Source organism: Dipodomys spectabilis, unplaced genomic scaffold (genome assembly GCF_019054845.1).
Source record: "Dipodomys spectabilis isolate Male_0828 unplaced genomic scaffold, ASM1905484v1 ptg000239l, whole genome shotgun sequence".
In the NCBI taxonomy this organism is placed as follows: domain Eukaryota; kingdom Metazoa; phylum Chordata; class Mammalia; order Rodentia; family Heteromyidae; genus Dipodomys; species Dipodomys spectabilis.
In genome coordinates this window covers 2,676,393-2,700,473 of record NW_024870916.1, presented here as the reverse complement: position 1 = coordinate 2,700,473, position 24,081 = coordinate 2,676,393, and the positions used below count along the sequence as shown (strand labels likewise).

The following is a 24,081-nucleotide window of genomic DNA, read 5'->3' as shown; positions in this document are numbered from 1 at the left end:
CTAGGGATGTTGAACATTTCTTCATGTGTCTATTGGCCATCCTTCTTTCTTCTTCAGAGAAGCTTCTCTTTAAGTCTTTCGCCCACTTACTTATTGGGCAGTTGTTTCTTTGAGGATTTGTTGTTGGGTGGTTTAATTTTGACAGTGGCTTAAAGGGTAGAGCACTAGTCTTGAGCTAAAGAGCTGAGGGAAAGTGTCCAGGCCCAGATTTCAAGCCCCACAACTGACTAAAAATAAACAATTAAAATAAATATTTTAACATAAATGTTAAAATATCTATTCTAAAATTTTTAAATCCTCACTAGATATACTAGTTTATATAAATATAGAGAAGTATTTTCTGGATTTAGTTGTCATTGAATTTTGTAAATCACATATTTGTCACTCAATTCATATTTGTATGTTTATATACTTATATACCCTAAGTATAATTAAATGATATGTGATAGGCAGTGCTGTTTTAGCAATTTCACTTGGCTTTCTAACATTAACCCTTCTACCCTAAAATCGATATACCCTCCAACCTTATCAGAGATTTCATCTCATTGGAGCAAAAAAGTATAAGCTATAATCATTGTTTGGAACAACTGTAACATTTTACATGAATTTCACTTAGTTTAAGATCCAAAACATTCAAGTGATCTTAACCATGCCAATAATAGCAAAATGTCTTCTGAGCTTTGCAGTCTCTTAAGAGATGAAAATCTTTAATTATACATCTAGTTTTTTCTGCCTAACATCTTATATCTTAGGAAGATCTTTTTGGGTAACCCTCTGTTCCTGACTAGAAGACCACAACAAAGGCAATATGGAAAATACTTGAAAACAATTAAAAAAGCAATCACAGATACTCCTCTAATCACCAGTTTCAATGAGAATATACATTAAAGTAACACGTTTTTGTTGCATTTAAAGAGCAATAATTAAACTTTAATTAGCAATGAAGAAGATAACAGAAAACTGTGTTTGAAGACATCTTGACTTTGAACAATTCAATATAAGCGTAATGGATTTATCTTGTTTTTCTATGGAGTTGCCAAAATAATAGAGACCAACACCCAAAGGCAGGAAAACACCTAAGCCAAAGCAGTAATCTTTTGTCTATAAAATAATCGTGAGGGTGTGACTCTTCCAAAGTCAGGCTTGCAAAGAGGAAAGTGTATTTGCTTTGGAGTGAACAATAAAAAATATAAAAATCCTTTATTAATGTTTTACATATCTTGACTAGAACTTCTCATGTTGGAGAAGAGGAAAGGTATGAAAAATTTCAAGATTGTTTGACTATTCCCGAAGATCATTCTTATTTATCAGCTATAGCCTGGGTTACGCTTAGTATCATGCTTGTTTAAATTTAGAAGCATTATTTGTTTCTGGGTTATAAGCCGCAAAGCCTTGAGTATTAATAAAGGTCATTTCCTAAGAGGTGAAAGTTGCTGTGTAAACAAACCTAAAATATCAAAGGCAGCATAGTGGAAACTATTTTCTAGCTATATGACAATCTGTGGTGTAGATTTTGTTTCGCATTGTTCCAGGGGACTCATTTTTGTTATCTTCTTTTTCACCATCTAGTGTTCCTATAATATTCTATACCATCCTCTGATGACTATAATTTTACTGGATTCTCTAATTTCTCTGTTTCTGTTTTACCTTTTTTAATAACTTTAGAAACTCTAACTCAACATGACATAAATTATCTTTATAATATTAGCAAACAGATTTCATTACCATATTCTTACCCTAGCCTTCTACATAATTTTGGTACTTAGTGATCCCCAAATGTGCAAATAAAGATAGGGAGCTTCTTATTTAGATATTATTTAGTATTTCAAGACTTCATTAATTCAAGGCCCTTAGTAGTATGTACATCATACATGTATACTAAGCTGGTGGCAACTTTTACTTATTCTCAGAAACTAGGAAATATGGAGTCCCTGTAGTTTCATTAGGAAAAGGATGTAGTTGAATTAATTTACTAAACCAAATCTGCTGTAAAGTATTTCTACAAGTTATTTGGCTTACTGTTTTTCAGTTCTAAAGGACAGAAATCTAAAAGAAGTCTCACTAGATTAAAATAGAGACACCCACAGTGCTAAAATATTTTTCAAATGATTCTGGTGGAAAAGACATTTATCTCCTGTTCTGCTTCCCAGAAATTCAGAAACTGGATTGTTATTTTTTCCTTTATCTTCTAATGTAGGCTCTTTACATCTTTCTGATGGTTCTTACCTAATCATGTCCCTTTTGAACTACACCTGGGACTTTTAACTACCTTTGAGTATACTTCCCCCATATGATAATTATTCAAATTTGTTCTCCTTGGGTAATGAGAGGTTATTATTTTACAAACATATATATAATTCAAATCTACATTTGAAGGATTAGGTATGTGGGAAAGGCAGATATTCTGTGAAGGTATTTTGCTATGTACAATGAGTGTGTAGCATTCTTTCTATTATAACCTGTTATCCTTTCATTAACCTGAACAAGATATTCCTTCAGTGAAATATAACTAGAAAAAATTTAGTCCCTGAAAACAATTAATCCTGATTAAAACATTGTCATGTACTAGAAATCATAAATGCCTGAAGCAGTTCTGGCACTATCACATTTTATATATTCTGCATACAATCTTCTCTTTTCAAGAGCATTTGATTGTTATTATTTTGGAATTATGGTTAATATTTATTTGACTGCTATTTTTAAAGAATGCATCACCCAATACTGGTTCTCTTTTTCTAACTTTTTTGGGTCTAATCTATTTTTGAAAGAAAGGCAGCCATTTGAATTATATGAACTGCTTATTGAAGTTCAATCAGCATGGAGAGGAAAGGAAGAAAGTTGATGACTTTGTGGGTATATCACATTAAAAATGTATCTACAAGTTATTTATCTTAAAATCGTCTATTTTTCATTATATAAGATTCTGATATAATTTAGTCTCTCAACTCACACATTGTTAATGCAGTCTTATTTCATGCCTCCCAAAAACAAACACCAAATTACTATTAATTTTTAAATTATCATTTATTTAAAAAATATATTTTTAAAAAATTAGTCGAGGGAAATGGTTTATTAGATATTTAGAGTCATGTTCAGACTCTAAGGTGAAAGCCAGAGAGGGGAAAAAATTTTATTCTGATTTTATTCTTCCTTGAGCCACTCTGATTTATTTCATCTGTTTCTGAAAGAATGAAATTCTTGATTTGAAGCCTTTTGCTTGATATCCACAATGAGTCATTCTTCCATTATTAATAGAATTTGGAGAAAGGATGAGAATTCACACTAGAAATAGGAGTAGAGGGAAAGAGAAGAAGAAATCTAGATATATTATTCTTCCTCATCACAATCACAAGGTCTGGATAATGATAATGGATATTAGATACAATGCTCTAGAGTGATTAAACACATCTATAGGAAAGATAACCCTACAAGTGATCACATGGAGAATGCTTATTTATAAAATATTATAATAATTTCCTACAGAAAATGTTATCTATTTGTTAAGTTCTTGGTTAGGATTTGTTTAATTTTGGTGTGCTATAGTCAACTATCATAATGGTATACAAGGATGGTAAGAAACTAACCTCTTAATATCACATTCTAATATTAGCTTAATTCTGCCTGTGTTATATGTATGAGGCTGTATTTGAGTTTTGCTTCAATTTGACATGCTATATTCTTCCAGTATATAAATTGAAGGAAGACTCCCTCTGAAATATGCTATTTTTATGGCTAAGGGAAAACAAGTCAGCTTTTAGACACAGACAATGAGATAAAAATCTTCCCCTAGAAATAATCTTTCTCCAATTCTGGTTCACTTTTGTAAGCTGAAATAACTCACATAACCCATTTTTACATTGCAGGTAGAGGTAAATCTCACCTACAGAAGCTGATGCAACACATAGAGTAATATACCAAGATATGCAACACTTGAGATAAAGAGAAAAAAAAGAGAACTATAATACAATCAATCATACTTGTGCTCACATGACTCTGCAGGAAGGAAGGTATTATGTACCTTTGTTTCTAAAACTACTGAGATCTTCAAATCATGTCTTTTATGCTTGGATGTTACAGGAATTAGAGAACATTTTGATACTGAGACAGCATAAAATCTCGAAGAAAGCTGGACTAATCATTTCAATACTACCTTTTGTTCTCCAAGAAAATAAACCATTTTAAAGACAATACTTTATAATTTCTTACCTAGTATCTTTTATTTTCCAGAAATGGATTTTGTTAATATATGTGACTATCCAACAGAATAAATATCTTCATTTATATGCATCTTGTGCAGACAGCAAGTCAATTAGATGTAAGTGTGAGTTGATCAGTAGCACTTTTTCAAACTGCAAAACTTCGTTTAAATAGAGATACAGGTGGACCCATTGCAACAATGAGATGTACAAGACGTTATGTCGAAAAATGAACTTTACAACTTTGGTGGGGGAGGGTAGCGGGGAGACCTGGCTGGGGGGACAGGGGGAGGATGGGAAGGGATGGGAAGGGTAATCAAAAGAGGAGGCTACAATGCTTGCTAAAAAATGTACTCATTATTTTGCCCATGTAATTGAAACCCCTCTGTACAGTATTTTCACAATAAAAAATAATATAAAGAAGAAAAATAAATAAATAAAACTGCAAAAAATTTGGACAAGGAGATAATACATATATTTTTTCCATCATCAACTACCAAATCCTCCTTCTTCCTTCCTAAGAAACACACCCAATTAATAAAAAGTCATAGATATTTGGCTCTTGATCTTGAAAATGAAAGCAGAATGTTATGGATGTCTGAGATGATAGTTAATAGTGTTTTACATAGTAATGTCACATGCAACAACCCTATGAATCCTGCAGGTCTTAACACTACTTCCTTAGTGATGTAATAGGAATGTCAGCTTTACTGGATGTAGTATTGTTTTCCACTTCCTTTCCTACCACCGGACCTAAATTATAATACATATTATGGGTGTGTTCTCTTCTTTTTCAGATAAGATTTGCTAAGCGTCTGTCAATCACTTTGATTTTTTCAAAGAATCAACTCTTTGTTGTGTTGATTTTTCTGTGATTTTTTTATTCTAATTCATTTAATTCTGATTTAATTTTAATTATTTGTTTTCGTCTACTGCATTGGGGTTTATTTTACTGCTCTTTTGCAAGGAGGCCCAGATGTCTCATTAAATTTTTGGTTTCAGATCTCTCCAATTTGTTGATGTAAGAACTGAGAGCTATAAACTTGCCTTTGAGTACTGCCATTGCTGTTTCACAGAGGAGCTGGTAGTTTGTATGCTCATTTTTGTTGAATAACATGAACACTTGAATTTCCTTTCTAATCTCTTCCATGAACCAATCGTGATTCAGCAGTGTATTGTTCCAGGTCCTTGAGTTGTTACAGGACCCTCTTTGGTGTTTTTTAGTGTTGAGTTCTAATTTTATTCCCTGGTGTTCTGAGAGAAAGCAAGGTATAAATTCAATGTGTCTGAATTTGGACAAGTTTGCTTTGTGGACTAAAATGTGGTCTATTTTGGAAAATGTTCCATGTGCTGCTGAGAAAACCATGTATTCTGATGCTGCTGGTTGAAATATTCGGTATGTGTCTGTTAAATCTAATTTACCTATGCAGTTGTTTAGGTCCGCACTTTCTCTTTTGAGTTTTTGCCAAGTTGATCTATCTAGTGGGGAAAGTGGTGTGCTAACGTCCCCAACAATTAAAGTCCTTGGATCTATTTTGGATTTGAGGGAAAGTAGTGTTTCTTGGATAAATTTGGGTTCTCCGTTGTTTGGTGAGAAGATATTTAGAATTGTAATATACTCCAGAAGGAGATATCCCTTAATTAGTGTGTAGTGACCTTTATCTCTTCTCACTAGTTTTCATTTGAAGTGTATTTTATCTGATATTAGTATTGCAACTCCCACTTGATAATGGGGGCCGTTTGCTTGGTAGATTTTGTTCCAGACTTTCATATTGAAAATGTTTTTGTTTTTATGAGCAAGACGTGAATCCTGAAGGCAGTAGATGGAAGGATCTTGCTTTTTAATTGAACTAGACAGTCTATGTAGCTTAATTAGAGAGTTAAGTTCATCAATGTTGAGAGATAGGACTGAGAGGTATTAGGGAGTTCCTGCCATTTTATCCACCTTCTTGGGGGCTGAGGCAACTGAGTTCTTCCTATACTTCTTGGATTCTCAGTTTGGGTTTAGTTTCTTGGCCTTTATTGTGGTCTTGTTGGTTTTCTATGTGTAGGACATCTTTAAGAATCTTTTGTAGGGCTGGTTTTGTGGAGATAAATTGTGTAAATTTTTCATTGCTATGGAAGGACTTTCTTTGACCTTGGGTTATGAATGAGAGTTTAGCTGGGTATAGTATTCTTGGTTGATATTTGTTTGTCATTATGGCATGGCATACATCATTCCATGGTCTTCCTGCTTGAATTGTCTCTGCTGAGAAATCTGAGGTGATTCTAATTGGTTTCCCTTTATAGGTGATTGATATTTTCTCCTTGACAGCTTTAAGGATGTTTTCCTTGGTCTGAATTGATCCTGCGAGGATTATACTGTGAGAGTGGGATGTCCTGTTTTGGCCATGTCTATTTGTATTTCTAAAAGCTTCTTGTATCTTAATAGGCCTATCTTTTTGCATGTTTGGGAAGTTCTCTGCTAGGATCCTGTTAAACAAATTTCCTATACAATAAACTTCTGATTCTAGGTGCTCCTCTACACCCATTATCCTCAGATGAGGCTTTCTGATGGTGTCTTCCATGTGTTGAATAGATCTATTGTATTTCCTGGATTTTTCTTGAATGGTTGTACGTTCTTTCTCTATAATATCTAGGCTGTCTTCAATCCCTGAGAATCGATCTACTATCAAGACTTTCTACTTTGTTATTTATTTCTTTTCCTTCTAGTTGGTTGGCTTTGATGGCTTCCAATTCTTTGTTGGAGCTTTGATTTAGATATTGGATGAACTTCTTTACTTCCTTAATTTGTTGTTCAGTGTTTATTCTCAAATCACTTAGTTGATTGGTTATGGTTTCCTTGGACTCCCATTCCTTCTGTTGGGTTCCAGTCAGCGTTCCCTTTGTGGACTTCCTGACTTCTTTCAGTTCTCTGTTTATAGATTCCATGGATGCCTTTAGTGATCTTTGTGTATTCTCATGCTGCTCTCTCAATTCCTGTATCACTCTTTGATTAGCTTCCTTATGTTCACTCAATTCCTATTGTTCTCTTTGAGTGTTCTCAGCCTCCTAACACCATTCCTGACTTTCTCTTTGTCTCTTCTACGCCAACTCCCGCAATTCCTGTCTATCTCTTTGACTGATCTCAGCCTGCTCACACCATTTTTTTATTTCTCTTTGAGTGTTCTCAAGCTGCTCATACAATTCCTGTATCAGTCTTTGAGTAGCTTCCTCAGGCTCATGATATTCCTGTATTGACCTTTCATTTGTCTTCTCTCTCTCCCTATCACGCTCACACGAAGTCTTTGCAGGTTTTCAATCTTTTCATTTACCATGTTTACCAGTAGTGTTTGCAGAGCTTTTTGGGAACTCTCCTCTGGATTATTCATTTTCTGTTCTGTCCCCTGATTACCATGAGTGGGAGTTGAGATACCCGGATTTACCATTTTTCTTGTGTTTTTCAGGTTTGTTCTGCCCATTTGGGATGAATGAAACACCAGTTTTGTGCTAGAACACTATCTTAAGGCAAGCATCAACCAAAGTCTGTAGTTGCAAAGTAAAAAGTCTGCAGATACAATCTAGTTCAACAGATATATCTATTCAACATCGAACAACTATGTATTAGTGTGCTGCGAACTGCAAAGAAGAATTTGGCAAAGCAGACATTATTAGGTTAAGGGATATATGTGGGTAAAAATAGGAATAGAGGGATGTGTAAATGTAGAGGGAGAGTTAACTTGACTAAATACTAATATCTAAGCGGGAAATAGGTTGGATAGAATGATAGTAGAGAGAGAGAAAAAAAGAAAAAAGGGCAAGAAAAAATAGAAACAAAAATTAAAAGAGAAACACATAAATTATGCAAATTAACAAAGTAATATTCAGAGAAGAACGAGGATAGGATAAGAGAAGGGGAGGGATAGAATGAGATGTGAAAAACTTAAAAATAAAAATGCTTAAAATATCATATAGGTACATAGAAGTAATACTGCTATTAAGGAATTTAAGTCTAAGAGGTTTTGAACTGAGTAATAAATTTCTGGATTAAGTGTGTACAAAATGGGGGTTAATGTCTAATAATCGACTACGGGTATATCTGAGGATAAGCAGAACAGCAATTAAGTCACACAAAAACGAACGAAAGAGAGGAAAAGTGAAAAGAATGAGAAACAAAGAAAGGAAGGATGAAAGGAAGAAAGAAAGAAAGAAAGAAAAGGATCAAAAAGTCTTTAGAGCTAAACAAAAAAATGAATAAAAAGAAAAAAAAGAAAAAAATCACAAACACACACACATATACCCTTAAAATAAAAAGTATAAGAGCAAGAAAAAAGGAGTTAATAAAAAATATTTTTTAAAGATAAAAATTAAAAAGTTTAAAAAGTTTAAAAAAATTATGAAATGTACAAAAAAAGAATTCTTTGATATTTTTTGGTGGGGATGGGTAGATCCTGTATCTCCCTTGTGTCCCTTGTCTGTAACTGTCTCTTGGAGTCTCTGGTCTGCTTGTGGTGTTTGATTTTCCTGTGGCTTGGTTGGTCTCTTAAGTCAGTTTGTTTGAGCAGGCAGAAAAATGATCTGCTTTACCCAGAATTTTGTGATCCTCCTCCCAGGCTAGTTCAATGAGAAGGAGATCTGCTTTGAGTTTCACAAAAGAGGGAGATGGTTGTTTCTTCTAGTTTGGAGATGCTGTGATGAGGCTAATTTCTGGTAGGGTGGAGGCCTTTTAGCAAATAGTAGCTTTTCCCTGGGGGGCTAGCTTCTGAGACACTGACAGAGCCCAGCCTAGAGCCATTCTCAGGGTTTATGTTTACTGAATGTCAATTGATTGTCAAGGCTACTATAGGGAGCGGCAGCCTCTGGCTCTGTTTATCCAGTGAAGAAAGCCACTCCTGGGGCTGGTGGAGCTTTCTCAGCTATGCTGGGTCACTTTCCGCTGGGTGTAGCTGAGCCTGGAATGTCAGAATAGGTTCCTGTGACCTGGTAAATGACTCTTGTTTTCTTTCAAGGCCTGAGTTGGAGCTAGCTGCTCAGCCAGGCCTCTGTCAGTATCAAAGATGGAGATCTCTGGTAGTGGGGAGGGGAGGGATGTTCTTCCTTCCTCTGCTCCCTGAGAAGGAGTGAGGATGTCAGGCTTCTACTCATGCCAGATTCTTGGTTCTTGGGTCGTCTCTGGTATGCAATCTGCAGGATGAAGATGTCTGTTCCTTGTCAGTTCTTCCTGGTGTTGAGTAGAATCAACTCGCCTGCTGCATTTGGAGTCGTTGTCCTGGACTCTCTGTGTTGCAGGTATGGCGGCTACGGCTGCCACAGCAGCCACTGCTGCCACAGCGGTGGCTGCTGACAAGTGCACAGATCTGTTTCCTTGCCTGGATTTTCTCTCTCTGGCCTAACTCTGTGTATTGTGATGGCACACTTGGTGTGATTCTCTGGCTTAGGACTGTTCACTGGAGCACTAAAACTGCTTTCGATGCGAGAGCTTGTTTAGCCTCCAGCTTCTCCTCTGCCATCTTCCTGGAACTCCTGTATGTATTTTTATTTTGTCAAGCACTGAGCTTGAACTCAGGTAGTGGCAGTTCTGCCTCAGGTTTGATCACTCTAGGCTGGGGTGCAGACACTGGACCCATAGCCGAACCTGGGTTCCTGGGTCCCAATGGCTGACCAGAAAAAATATTTAATGCAAAACAGAAAATACACTGGCAATTTGCAGATGGCTGCCAATTTTACATTTTTTTCTTTGCTAGGTGACCATACTGGGTCTGAATGACACGGTTGAAAAATGTTGGTAAATGTTGAAAAATGACCTGGCATTGCTGAAAGCTGGCAGGCTACCAGGGAAGCCATAGGCCAACACAGCAACATAGGCCCTGTGTTTGAAGCCCGGTCCTGACCCCTAAGAGATCTAAGAGTCTTGTTCCTAGTCATAGGAATACCGATGGAAGATTATGAATAGCAAGGTTGAACTAGTTATTTCTGAATACTACTATACAATTAGAGTGATTTTAGGAGGCCAATTGATTTTAATGAATGCTTTTTGACACATTCAAAGAATACTATTAATTACATGTATGCTATAGTTTCAGGACAGTGGTTGATTTAATTAATAATTCATTAAGGCTGAAACAATAATATTAATTACATGAAGGCATAATAAACACCCAAGAATTGGCAGGAATGTAGCCTATATAGCTGAATAATGTGTAGACATCTCCTGCACTCTATAATGATCTATATTTATTTGTGTACTACTATCTGCATATCAATGTGTTCTTATTTTGTCAATTCTTAGGGCTCAATCTCAGGTGCTGGAAATGCTAGTCAGCTTAATATGCTCCAGGCTGGCATGCTGACACTTACCCATTAATGAATTGGGCTTTGTAGACTGTGAGTTCAAATGTGAGAAGCCGAGTGTGAAACATGTTTTCTTTTTCTTTGAAAGTGCTCGGTGACAGTTAGGATGTATAATTCAGATGCAAATCTATATGCTATGTAATAGGATGTAATAAATGTAAAAAGGTGGAAGAATTGTCATTACAATAAATGAAAAACAGATTGAATTAGTAGGGAATCATTCTAGGATAAAATTAGACACAAAAATTATAGGACGTGGATTAAGTTTAATATTTTAATTAAGCATTGACAGAATAAAAATTTCATGGAAACACAAATACCTAATAATTGGTAGTAACACACGATGCATAATTTAATAATACATAGGAATATGTCTCATTCTATAAAATACATAACTATAGTAGGAATGTACGTACATATGTGATAAACAATAACAGGATATTGAGTAATTTTAATTAATGCTTTATTAATTGTTAACTGGGACACATCATTAAATGGAGACATAATTTAATACCTAATAATTGGTAGTAATACTATCTATAATTTAATAATATGCAGACATCTCTCTTTTTGTGTATATAATATTTTTATACAACAATCTCTATCTATTTATATCTCATTCACTCCTGGGGCTCAGTGGTTGAATGTTCACCGAGGAAGCATGAAGCACTGGGTTTGATTCCTCAGTGCACATAAACAGAAAACCCAGAAGTTCTGCTGTCTTTCATTCAATTGTGTGCTAGCCTTGAGCACAAATGCTTAGGAACAGGGTCAAAGCGCATACTCAAGCCCCAGGACTGCCGCCAAAAAAAAGTAGAATGTTTTAACTGCAACTATAGAAGGGCAAGAAGGACAGGACTTCAAATACCTCATCACAGGGCAATCTAGGAGTCTGGGGCTGACAGATTCCACCTAACCTGACTTAGCCAGATGTAAACTGCTGCAACCCAGATCCATTGGTTATCCCCATCATCCTGGTTACCCTGGCTTATCCCCATATCCTGGGTGCTCAGGGCCTTTAAAATTTGGCAGGAAGTCTGCTAGAATCTTTGAAATATGGCTTGAAGTGGTAGAGCTCTAGTCTTGATCAAATGTTATTAGAATAGTATCCTCATGTTTTGAGTTCAAGCCCCATGACTAACCCCCCCCAAAAAAAGAAAAAACCACCACACTAAACCATTAGATGTGAACTTGTGTGGTTTGTGAACTGTTCCTCAAAGAATGGTGATACTGATAAAAGCACCCTAATTCTAATGAAAGCTTGTGGAATAGAGCTAGGTGCTGAGTCCTTCACAGGGTGCAGTTTGCTGCATCCTGCATTGGGTGCTGTGTGCTGAGTCTTTCAAAGGATGCTGTGTGCTAAGTCATGCAAAGAGTGCAATGTGCTCTGTCCTTCAAAGGCTGCATTCTTTCTTCAGGTCCTTATAAGATCTCCACAACTGAGATGATTATGCAGACAAGAATATTGAGGCTCATTTATGTCCCCATGGCAGGGACAAAGATGTATTATTGAAGACTAGTAAGTTGTCTCCTGCAGACAATTGTTTTGTTTTGTTTTTTCTCAGTCATGAACCCTGAACTCATGGTCTAGGTGCTGGCCCTTACCTCTTGGGCTTATGACTAGCGCTCTACCACGTGGAGACATGGATCCCCTTATAGCAGAGGCCACAGCCTAGGGGTCTATAGCTAAGGTCTGTCATCCTGCCTTCTCAGAAAGCTGAGATCTGAGGATCTGGGTTCCAAACTATCCCAGACACAAAAGCCTATTATCTCCATGAGCCTATTATTTCCAATCCACCACAAAGTGGAATCTGGGTGCTTGTTGCTCATGTCTGTTATCCTAGCTACCCAGTAGGATGAGATCTGAGGATCATGGTTCAAAGCTAGCCTGGGCAGGAAAGTCCTTGAGACACTTAGCTCCGATGGACCCCCCAAAAAGCTGAAGTGGTGTTTGGCTCAAGTGGTAGAGCACAAGACTTGAGGAGAAGAGTTCAAGGACAGTACCCAGGCCCAGATTTCAACTCCTACAACAATAAAGAAAAGACAGAAACAAACTAACAAACCTGAAGTAGAGGGCTGGGAATGTGTAGAGTGTAGATTGCTTTGCATATATGAAACCCTGGGTTTGATTTCTCAGGACCATATCACTAAAAAGAAGCCTGAAGTGTCTCTGTTGCTCAAGTGGGAGAGGAGTATCCTTGTACAAGAGAAAATAGGTACAGTGCTCAGGACCTGAGTTCAACCTCCTGTGCACACACGGGCTCATGCACACATACACACACACACACACACACACACACACACACACTCACAGACTAGAAGTGGTGCTGTTAGACAAAATGGTAATGCACCGGGCTTCTACACTGAGCTCATGGTCAGCACCCTAGCCCTGTTTTCAACCCCCAAACCCAGCCAGCCAGGACCCAACTTGGAGAGGTCAAATGTTTCAAAACCTGAAGAGCTTCAACAGCCCTAGATGACAGGAAGCTTTGTGATATCAGATATGTGCTTGGATTTCCCAAGCTTCCAGAAACCTAGGAGAGACATCATAAGCCCATCATCGTCCTCAATGAAACATTTCATGAGTTTCAGTGCCCTAGTTGTCTGCCAGAAGGACTGCTGAATTATATTGAGCACTGTATCTGAACACCGGAATATAGTCTCACAATGGCAGGATAAGTGCACTGGACTTGGCCTGCCACGGGAGATGGCACAAATGGCTTCCTGTCAAACCAGAGCACTGGGGAAAGAAATAGATTGGGCTAAAATTAGACCTTTATCCTGACCTTCAGAGCCCACTGACACTCATTCTCACAATCTGACACAGATGTAGTTGTTTGTTACATAGCTGTACAGAAGTGAGGCCTTTTGTCTGCCTGTCCAGACAATGAGGGAGACTTCTTCCAGCAGGCCTGGGATGCAGAGAAACCCTCAGGCTATACTGGGAACAGTGAGGGGAGCCGCAGAACATTCACTTTCATGAAATCAGTCTCTGTTATGAAATCATTTTATTGGATACAAATTTTCTAGCTTGGTTCCATTCATCGTAACTACTCTGGATCTTCACCTATAGGAATACATACATACATACATATACAAAGATATGGAGGTACAGGTTATTTTTGAGGGGGCAGGTCCTGGTGTTGAACTATGAGCCTAGGCATTGTTCCTGAGATCCTTTTGCTAAAGGATAGTGCATTAACCTTGAGTCAAAACCCCACTTCTGGGTTTTTCTGTGATCTCTTAGAAATAACATTGTCATAGACTTTCCTACACTGGCTGGATTCAAACTCAGATTCTCTACATCTCAGACTCCTGAGGAGCTCAGATCACACAATGAGAAGCCACTGGCACCTTCTTTCTTTTCTTCTTCATTTTTTAATCTGGAAACCTGACTTCTTAATAGGGTCATACCAGGGTTATGAATTTATAACTTAGCTACCCAATGTCCTTTATAGCTGCTTTCTCTAAGAAGGATTTTCCTTCCTCATCTTACCATCTGTTCATAGGTTTGAAACCAAAAGTGAGAAATGAGTGTCACAGAATTTCTGTGCAAATGTCCACAGGACATGCCAGCTCTGTCAGTTACCATTGAGCTACAGCAATTTACTGTCTCAAGATGGGAGGACCAAAAGCTAGAGTGATCCTTATATTGTCTGCGTTGCTTCTTTTGCCTATAAAATGATCTAAAAATTAGGAGTGTTTTGTGTCTCCAACCTTAAGTATCTAGAATATACTAGAAGCATCTTCATACATCACTTTTCTAGTGTCTCTCGAGATTTAGACTCCAGGTTTGTGTGGAGGTGCTCCTTGGTGAATCCCTGAGGAAAGCTGCTTGAAACCTTTTTGAGAGATCACCCTTCAAAGTCAGCCTGAGCAGGAAGTCTGTCAGACTCTTATGTCCAATAAACCACCAGAAAACCAGAAGTGGAGCAGTGGACCAGAAGGTAGAGATGGAGCTTTGAAAGAGAAAGCCGAGCAGAAGAAACAGGCTAGACCAGGCTGGAAAGCCTGGGAGGCACTTATGTCCGATTAACGACCAGATGGCTGGAAGTGGAGCTGTGGCTGTGGTAAAGCCTCAGCCTTGGGAAAAACAGCTGAGGAATGCATCAGGCCCTGAGTTTAAGACATGGGATAGCCTCAAAAACGTTTTCAAAAAGAGGCCACGTTTATGAATCAGTGCCCTACTTACTTATGTGTGTATATTACCTCCCTGAGTTCAAACACACCGTATGCAATGCTGCTTCTCTTATTTATTTATTTATTTATTTTTCAGATATGATCCTTGAGCCTACTGCATCATCCTCTTCATGTCAGACCCATTGCTTTCTCTTCCAGGGTTCCAGGCCTGTGTCCTTATATGATGCACACTGAAGATCTCAGCAGTCTTTATTTACATTTTATTATGAGGACAATGCAGGAACAGTAACAAATCAGGTAGGGATACACAAGATAGGGTTTCTTAGAAATAACCAGTCTTCAGAAAATTAAACTTGAGGAAGTAAAATGGTAGCATACTTATGTAAAAACTACCATTAAGAAAAATATGAGGGGGCTGGGAATGTGGATTAGTGATAGAGTGCTTGCCTAGCATGCAAGAAGCCCTGGGTACGATTCCTCGGTAGCACATACACAGAAAAGGCCAGAATTGGTGTTGTGGCTCAAGTAGTAGAGTGCTACAGACAGTGCCCAGGCCTTAAGTTCAACCCAAGACCTGGCAAAGAGATACCTAGGTAAGGTGGTAGATAGATAGGAAGAAAGAAAGAAAGAAAGAAAGAAAGAAAGAAAGAAAGAAAGAAAGAAAGAAAGAAAGAAAGAAAGAAAGAAAGAAAGAAAGAAAGAAAGAAAGAAAGAAAGAAATATGATAGTTTAATCTTTGGACGTCAGGAGGAAAGAAGGGAACACTTCCCAGTTAGGAGACCTTTTGCAGTGTGCCTTCACATAACCACAGAGCAGGAAGACTGTCTCTTTCCCACTTCTCAGGCCACCAAGGGCCCCAGAGTCAAGAGGACAGAGCTAGGTTCTAAATCATGTGCTTGGAGACAAAATAGAAACAGTCCTGCCTCTAGTTAGTCTGGGGATTTGCATTAATTATGTGGAGAATGAAGGAAGGAGAATGGACAGGCAGAGGTAGAAGGGTCTTCAAATCTGATAGATGGCGAGTCAAAAACCCACTCCCTAAGACCAGAGAGCAGGGTTTTTCTACTCTGTTCCTCCCCTCTCCCCCACTAAACTGGCTCTCTATTGGTAACCTAAAGGTAGCCTGAGTCTCCCTTCACATGAGGGAGGAAGATTAATTAGTCATTGTTTGAAGAGGCCGAGTAAAGCCTGACCCTGGTGTAACTTTAACAAATGTTACAGGTTTTCCTCATTACTGGTTGTGCCTGGAATAAATGAAGTCGTTTTGCAGCTCACTTCCCTGTTGAGTGTGTACGTTCTGCCTCCTAATCCTGTAGGCCTGGTCTCTGCACCTAGCCTGGATTTTGAAACTGTTTTCTGTCCTTCAATAACAGAGTTACACTGGAGTTCTTCCTGCTAACAGAGCTAGGGCTCTGAATCCAGGATAGGTCAATAATGTTTCTTTCCTTCTTCTATAGCTCGAGTACTATAAGAACATTTAGTGTGCAAGTAAATTCTCATCACCAAGGGAGACACACGAAGCTCTTGAATATCTGACCTTTCAGAAGTGGAAGTCATTTTGTCATAGATTTCCTGCCCTGGCTGGCTTCACCCTGTGATCCTGAGACCTCAGCCTCCTGAGCTAGGGTGATGGGCATGAGCTACTTGTGCTCTGCTAGGTTCAGAACTGTAATGACATTGACAATACAAGTCAACTGCTTATCACAAAGGGCTTGTGGAGCATATTAAGCCTTTTAACCTTGGACCTTTAAGAACCCTGTAGGACACAATATTACAATGCTACAGTCTGAGAGGATGGGCATATGTATGTGCTACACTTGAACCTTGAGCTCTGAGTCCAATTCTGGTGTACATCAGTGTTCATCTTCCAAAGAATATTCTCGTAATTAGCAAATAGGAAAAGTATTTTAATTAACCCTCACTCTTTTTCCAGTTGTGTGTCTCGAACTCTAGCCTGGGCACTGACTCTGAGTCCTTCAGCTCAAGGTGAACACTCTAGCACTTATTCCAAAATGCCAGATGGGTACTTTTGGTAGTTCACTGGAGATAAGAATCTAACAGGCTTTCCTTTGGACTGTGATCTTCAGCTATCAGCCTCCCGAGAAGCTACGGTTCCACTTATGAGCCACTGGCATCTGGCCTATGGTTTTAGACAGTCCTGGGCTTGATTTTAGGGCCTGGGTACTCTCTCTGAGCTTCTTTTTCTCAAGGCTAGCCACTTGAGCTACTCCATAGCTTCTGGCTTTTTCTGAGTATGTGGCACTGAGGATTCAAACCCTGGCATTCATGCATGCTGAGCAAGCACTTTACCACTAAGCCACATTTCTAGCGCCACCCTCACAATTTTATACCTCGCTTGCCTATCCTCAAGAAAAGGCTTCTGAGTATAAATCATCTAAAGAAAACCCGATAGAAAGTTTCCAAAGATAAATAAGACAAAGCTCATACTTGTGAGAGACTCTAATCATGTGAAGACTGTGACAAATGCTTCCATTTATTTATGTATTATATTTCAACACTTAATAAAATATTAATGAAAATGAGTCAATGTCCTAAATTATTGGGTATAATTTTATAATAGATGTGCAAAATGTAATAAATGTTATGTGTATAAAATACTAAATACAGCAATCAATCAATAAATAAATCAAAGAAAAATAAAATACAAAATCATTCTTTTTCTGTGTGGGTCCGGTTGTGTGGCTTGAACTCTGGGCCTGGGCGCTGTTCCTCAGCTCTTCAGCTCAAGGCTAGCACTCTACCACTTGAGCCACAGCGCCACTTCCGGATTTTTTCTTTTTGCTTATGTGGTGCTGAGGAATCGAACCCAGGGACTCAGGCATGCAAGGCAAGTGCTCTACCACTGATCCACCTGAATCATAATATGAAATTAACATACATATGTAAGTATATATATCATATATTACACATGTATAGAGATATTTTTCCATCTCAGGGCCTTCATTCAGGCCCTGGGAACTCTAGCCTGAATTTCTTTCCTCATGGACAGTGAGCTTCGCCTTCACCCATGATGCAAAATTGTTACCTGGACGGTGAGCTTAAATCCTAGCACTGGCAGAAATACTGGCCCCAGTTCCAAGACAGTGACTTAATTTTTTAATGGAAGCAGTTATGTTTATTCAGTTCCATACTGAACATTTTAGAAAATGTAGAATTTTGTACAGCTATTCACTCAGATATCCTTCCCTTACCTCCAAAATGCTTCTCTGAGAACTACATTGTTTGTCTTTGTTCGTTTTTTATTGTAAAAATATTTTACAGGAGCAAGGTAATGAGTAAATTTCATATTGAGCATTGTTACCTCCTCCTTTGTTTTCCCCCTACCATACCTTCCCTCCCATCTCCACAACTACCTCCCCCTGCTTAGGTCAGTGACTTAGTTTTCATATTTGGTTGGCACAAGGTTTGAACTCAAGTAGTAGCAAATCTTCCCTCACATTGCTACAGATTTACCAAGACCCTGAGTTCAAATCCCAGGCTAGGAAAGAAAACTAGCAGAAATTCCAAACTAGGTAGCTTTATTTTTTTAATTTAGTTAAATAACTATATTTTCTTTATTCTTTTTCTTTTTTTTCTTTTGGCCAACCATGGGGCTTGAACTCAGGTCATGGAAACTCTGCCTCAGCTTAGATCTCCCTCGGCTTGGGTGCAGCCTCCAGAACCATAGCTGATCCTAAGATCCTAGGCCCAGGGGACTTTCTAGAAAAAAAAAACTGGAAAGCAGAAAAAGTGGCAACCTTCAGGGGGCTGGGGTTTTATTATTTTTTTCTTTGCACAGTGACCATCCTGGGTTTGAATGACATGGCTGCAAAGTAGATATGACCTGCCATTGCTGATGGCTTGTGGGCTATCAGTGAAGCCATAGGACAACCTGTGAACATAGGCCCTGGGTTCAAATCCCAGTCCTGACACCAATGGCAGGAGATCACAAGAGACTCATTCCTTTGCATGGGAATATCCATTGAAAGAGTAGTTCATGCATCTGTCTAGTCTAAAATTGGATGCAATAGTCTTAGAATGCTGATTGATCTTAATGTATACTTTATTAAGCATTAAAAGAATAATATTCCTTCAATGGTTGTATAATAAATACCTAAGAGTTGGTAGGAACATAGTAGGTGTCATTCAATCATAGATAGACGGCTCTGGCCACTCTTTAACAATATATATTTCTTTGTATATCACCGTCTGCCTATCCATGTATCGCTGTTTTGGCCAAATCTGGGGGTCAATCTCAGCACGTGGGAACCACTTAACAGCTTCATTGGCTAGAGGCTCCCATCCTCAAACTCACCCATTCATGAATTGGGCCTGCTAGGCCCTGAGATCAGATCCTAGCACTGCCAGGCATGATAGAGAACACATACATCTAAAATCTAGATTCTATGTGATAAGATGTAAACAATGTAATAAATGGTATAAGTGTCATCAGAGTCAATAAAATAAGTGGTAAATAAGTTAATAAAACAAGAAATAAAATGAATAAACGCACCAAACACAATATGGACTGAACATCTGAACGGAAGTATAAATCCTATCGTTAAGATGTATATAAGGAGTAACTTTTCCAGGACTGAGGCTTGAATTCAGTCCCCCTAGGAGGAGGGAATGGTGGGAGATCCTGAGATACTTGTTTCTGGACCTAGGAAGAGTCATGGCATGCGATCGATCTCATCCTTGAATGAGTAGTTTGTGCATGATGCAAGTAGGAAATGATACACAAGACTCATGGGGTATAGATTATTTGTAAAGAAGAGCTAATGAAGCATGACAATAATCATCACAGACATGAAATGAATGCATCAGAAAATACCCAAATATAGGTACACACAGATTGGATTCCATCACAAGTCACCATCAATCCTACTCTATACAAATATGTACTTGTTTGCATTCTACCTTCTATTTATGAATGGATGACTATTGTGCTCCCCACTCTCCCCCCAGGGGGGCTCAAATTCAGGTACTGGAAACGCCTAGCTCCTTTGTCGTTCACAGGCTGTTGTGCTCATATGGACCCATTCACCAATTGGGCCTGCTAGGCCCCGAGTTCAGATCCCAGCCCTGCCAAAAGATTCATCTTGATGTAAGACGCCAATGGTTGCATATGTTTTCCTTTCCTGTGCAAGTCTTGGGTCTCAGCTAGGATGGAGAATGCATGGGCCACCCTGTGGTCATGGGAATAAGTTGTTATCCATGTCAGCGCAGTTATACCTGTCATCATATACATGAGAAAATACACAATAATCCATGAATAGCATACAAAATAAACACAATAAGTACACTCAATGCACGATGCAGTCCCCACACGGATGTGAATATACATCCCATGTTTAAATGATGCATTGAGCACTATTTTGGCCTCCCTGTGGCTCGATCTCATTTCCTGGGAAGAGCCCCTCTCCTTAGTGGCTCAAAGTCTGGTGTGATCACGTGGACCGATTGGGCAGTTGGGCCTCCTAGGCCCTGAGTTCAAAGCCCAGCAATGCCAAAAATTCACCCTGATGTGAGAAGCCAGTCATTGCACCTGTTTTCCTGTGCTGTGCAAATTCTGAGTATCAGCCAGCATGGAGAATATATAGGCAACTAATGTCAGCTTATATTTCCATAATTCATTCATCTGAAATAACAATTTGCAAGACTGGAGATGTGAAGCACTTAGACATGATTTTATTCTCGTTCATTTGGAAGATTAATCTTTAGTCAAAAGGAACGTTTAAAAGTGGCCTAGAATTTATTCCTACCAGTTTTTATAAATGGCTTTGTACAATGGTATGTGATTATTTTATTTTACATAGGATAATTTTTTCTACTACCTATAAGTATTGGAAAAAAGAAGAAAACTAAAATTTACTACATAGAGGAATATGATAGAAATAGAAGACAGATTTTATGTTTGTCAAATCTCTCATCAGTACCCATAATCAAGACTTAAAGTCATATTTCTTACTATGTTACACAGATAGGGAAAATATATGATAAGGCAACACATGATAAGGCAACTATTAGTGACTTTAAAATGTACCTTCTTATGTGATGAAATTTACTTTATTAGCTAATATTTGGGTTTGAATTATGGGAGGCTGATCTATTTAACACATTTCTGGAAGGCACCTACTGAACAACACAAATGGTGGGGGTTAGTATTTCTGCACTTTAATGAATGGTTGAACTTGTTTGGTATTAGTGCTGGGTACGTAAATCAACTCTATTGTAACTTGCTCCCTACACTTGAAAACCTTGTAATGTCACTATCATCTACTTGTCAAGTGTTATTTTGGTGAATATGATTTTTAAAAGTTTATTTGAAAAGGAATATACTTTCAGGAGATTAAATGTAGGTTACATTGGTTTGAGAATGACATTTTTATACTACAGAACCAAGTTTTACTGAAGTACCAGTGTTTTGAAGCACTAAGGGTCTTCTCAATTAATGTTTTTCTAAATTATATTTGACCTCTAAATCAAGTTTTCCTAGTCTTGGTAGACCAATTATGATCTATCATTCCAGAAACTATTTTTTTGGCTGCACTGAAATCTTTCATTAATCATTAGGAGAAAGGTATTAAAAATAACCTTGTTCATTTGTGATTTTGTTCACTCATATGGGCTGGTCATCTGTAAATTGAAAGTTTGAATTACAGTACTTTCTCTCAGATTTTGTGATCTCATCTTTCATTTTAAGTTGCCTTGCAATTCACAATTGATTCCTGCTAATTCTTGTAAGCAATTGGGGCCCTGAAATATTATAGAAATGAGAAATTGAGATGAGTCTTTAATTATTTTCTGTTGGCATGTTGCATGGGCCTATGTGAGAAGTCATGCCCTTGTTATCTGATGATGCAGATAACTAGGACCTGTTATCCTAGGACCCGTGGGTCCTGCAGAAGAATAATAGCTTTTAGACATCATATCAGCAACATTTGGGTATAATCAGTAAGAATGCTTCAGAAATATGGAGAAAAACACTTAGGGACCAGCAAGTTAAAACAATAAACAGAGCATCAGAATAAAATCCCTTATAGATTAGCAGAAAACAATACTGTTATTTTACCATGTGTATTCAGAAGACCATGAACACTTAGAAGGTATCACAAGCTTATACTGAAGATATTGCGTTGATACTTTTTATATTCTAATATATATTCTAAGCCTAATTATTTATATTCCAATCTATTTATGGGAATAAATGTCAATATATTTGTCAAATTATCAATTCTAGTAAGATTCACTGTATGAAATTTAAAATCAGCACATATAAATATAAAATATATAAGTACATATAATATAAAAATTGTTTTGCATTATTGTGTTGTGTTTAGGGAATCAAAGGCTACTCTGTTTTAAAGTATTATTCCAATATCTCTACCTCAGTTTTTGGTAGAGTTAGACTTAAAGCTTTACCATTTGTAGATATGCAGCCTAGAGGCAAGAGGAAACACTGTGATTAAAACATTACAAATTTAAGGCCTAATATCGAGGAGAAACATATGGACTTCTCCAGGAGCTATTGCAATATTTGGTGATAGAATGTCAGTAGTGTAAGTTCCTGCTTGGTTGGATGATAGACAGGTCAGGACAGTAGGTAATCATGCATATGAACAATTTTTTCACTTTCTTGGCTTTAGCTACTTTTGAAATGATACATATAATAAACAATTAAGTTTTGATAAAATACCTTCCATTCTGAACAATTCTGTCTGAACTTTTCATCTCTCTATGATCCCTTGTAACTAAGATTATTTTTGTTCCAGTAAGAGAATCCATGCTGTCAGGGTAAGATATTCTGGTTGGTCTATTCCTACATGGAAGAAAGGTAAAGGTTCAGTGTCAACGTCTAGTGCGTTGGGGTCCCTGGGTAAGGGTCACAAAATCACCAGGACACAGGTGATGCAGAGTGCAAACAGCAATTGCCACTGCATGCTGTGCTTTATTGTTAGTGGGTATTTAAAGACTAGCAAGCATAATCTTTGCCAAGATTTGGTCAGAAAACATTCACACAAAAAATTTCCACAGATACATTTTTACTTAACCTATGAGAGAATGTCTAAGTATATTATTATCTAAACTATTTTAGAGCAAGCTCAAACCACTTCTCCAATCTCAGGAAAATGCTTTACCAGCTGTTCATCTATGCTTAAGCAAGCAGAAGAGCCACTTCCTCAGCTCCCAGGAGTCTGTGACATGTTTTGAGATAGGGAGAGGGAACATTTTCCCCCTGTACCCTGGCGTTCCAAGAGCTTTCCTAATCCCAAAAACAGTCTTCAGATAATCCCGAGGCTGGATTCTGCATCATTCTGCCCCCTCAACCTAGACCCTGAGTCTTCACAGTTCAGGTAGACATTTGTCCCAGCAAGACCTCATTTGGGAAATTTTAAGCTGCAGAAAGTTAGAAGTAGCTCTTAAGCAAGGCTTACTTTGAATCCAATAGCTCCACAAAGCTAACTCAGTTGATAAGTACTTGAAAAGCCATCACCTTTGGACTTAGCTGTAAAGGCTTCAAAGTATGATAAAATTTAAAATGAAAATGACAAAATAGTCATTGACAAAAAAATGTAAATGTGAGCAATCGACCAAACTATATAAGTTTTTTCCAGTGTACACAGAAATTTAGAGAAATAAGATCAATAGCATTTTTAGGAACAATAAGGGTTCCTTGTTACAAATAGGCAACCATGGATATATGCCCGTATAAAAATTGTATCATTACGTACTTAAATTTAGAGGATACTACATGCTTCAGCAGCAGGTCTACCCAAATTACAACAATACAGAGATTAACATGGCACTTGCACAAGGATGATATGAAAATTTGTGAAGTATTCCATATTTTCCATTCTTCTGACGCAAGAAATGAAAAACAGTTATTAAAAAGTTGATTACAAAAATACACGTGTAACCATACACGTAATTCATAGAATTAAAGGTTAGTTTGACATCAGTGTATTAAATTTTCACCTTAGAAAGGCCTTTACATAGCATAACCGTTACAAAACTTGAAATTAGATAATATTGCCATTTTATCCCAAAGAAATAAAATAATATAAGAAACTACGAAAAAAAAGGAGTCTTAAAATTCTTCTATATGGAATGCAATCTGAAAGGTCACATTTATTAATGAATCATTATATAACAATGTAGAATTCAAAGTATTATATCTAGGAGAGATTGAAATAGATTATGGACATTACACAAACATAGATATACTTTTTTCAGAAAAGCTCCAGGAACATCTTTAGTTTCTATTCTATTCATTTCAACAGATAAGCTAAAATTATTTCTGATTTAAAGAATCACAAACTCTGCATAAATCATTACAGATGTATACAAACAACTCTTGAATACATTTTGATATCAAAGTCATGCAATTCACTTGGAAGAATATCATGGAATA

At 37.6% G+C, this 24,081-nt stretch overlaps 1 pseudogene; it reads left to right on the top strand.

Moving 5' to 3' along the window:
• Positions 1-23,421: 23,421 nt before the first annotated feature.
• Positions 23,422-23,521, top strand: LOC122124550 (annotated as a pseudogene).
• Positions 23,522-24,081: the final 560 nt, after the last annotated feature.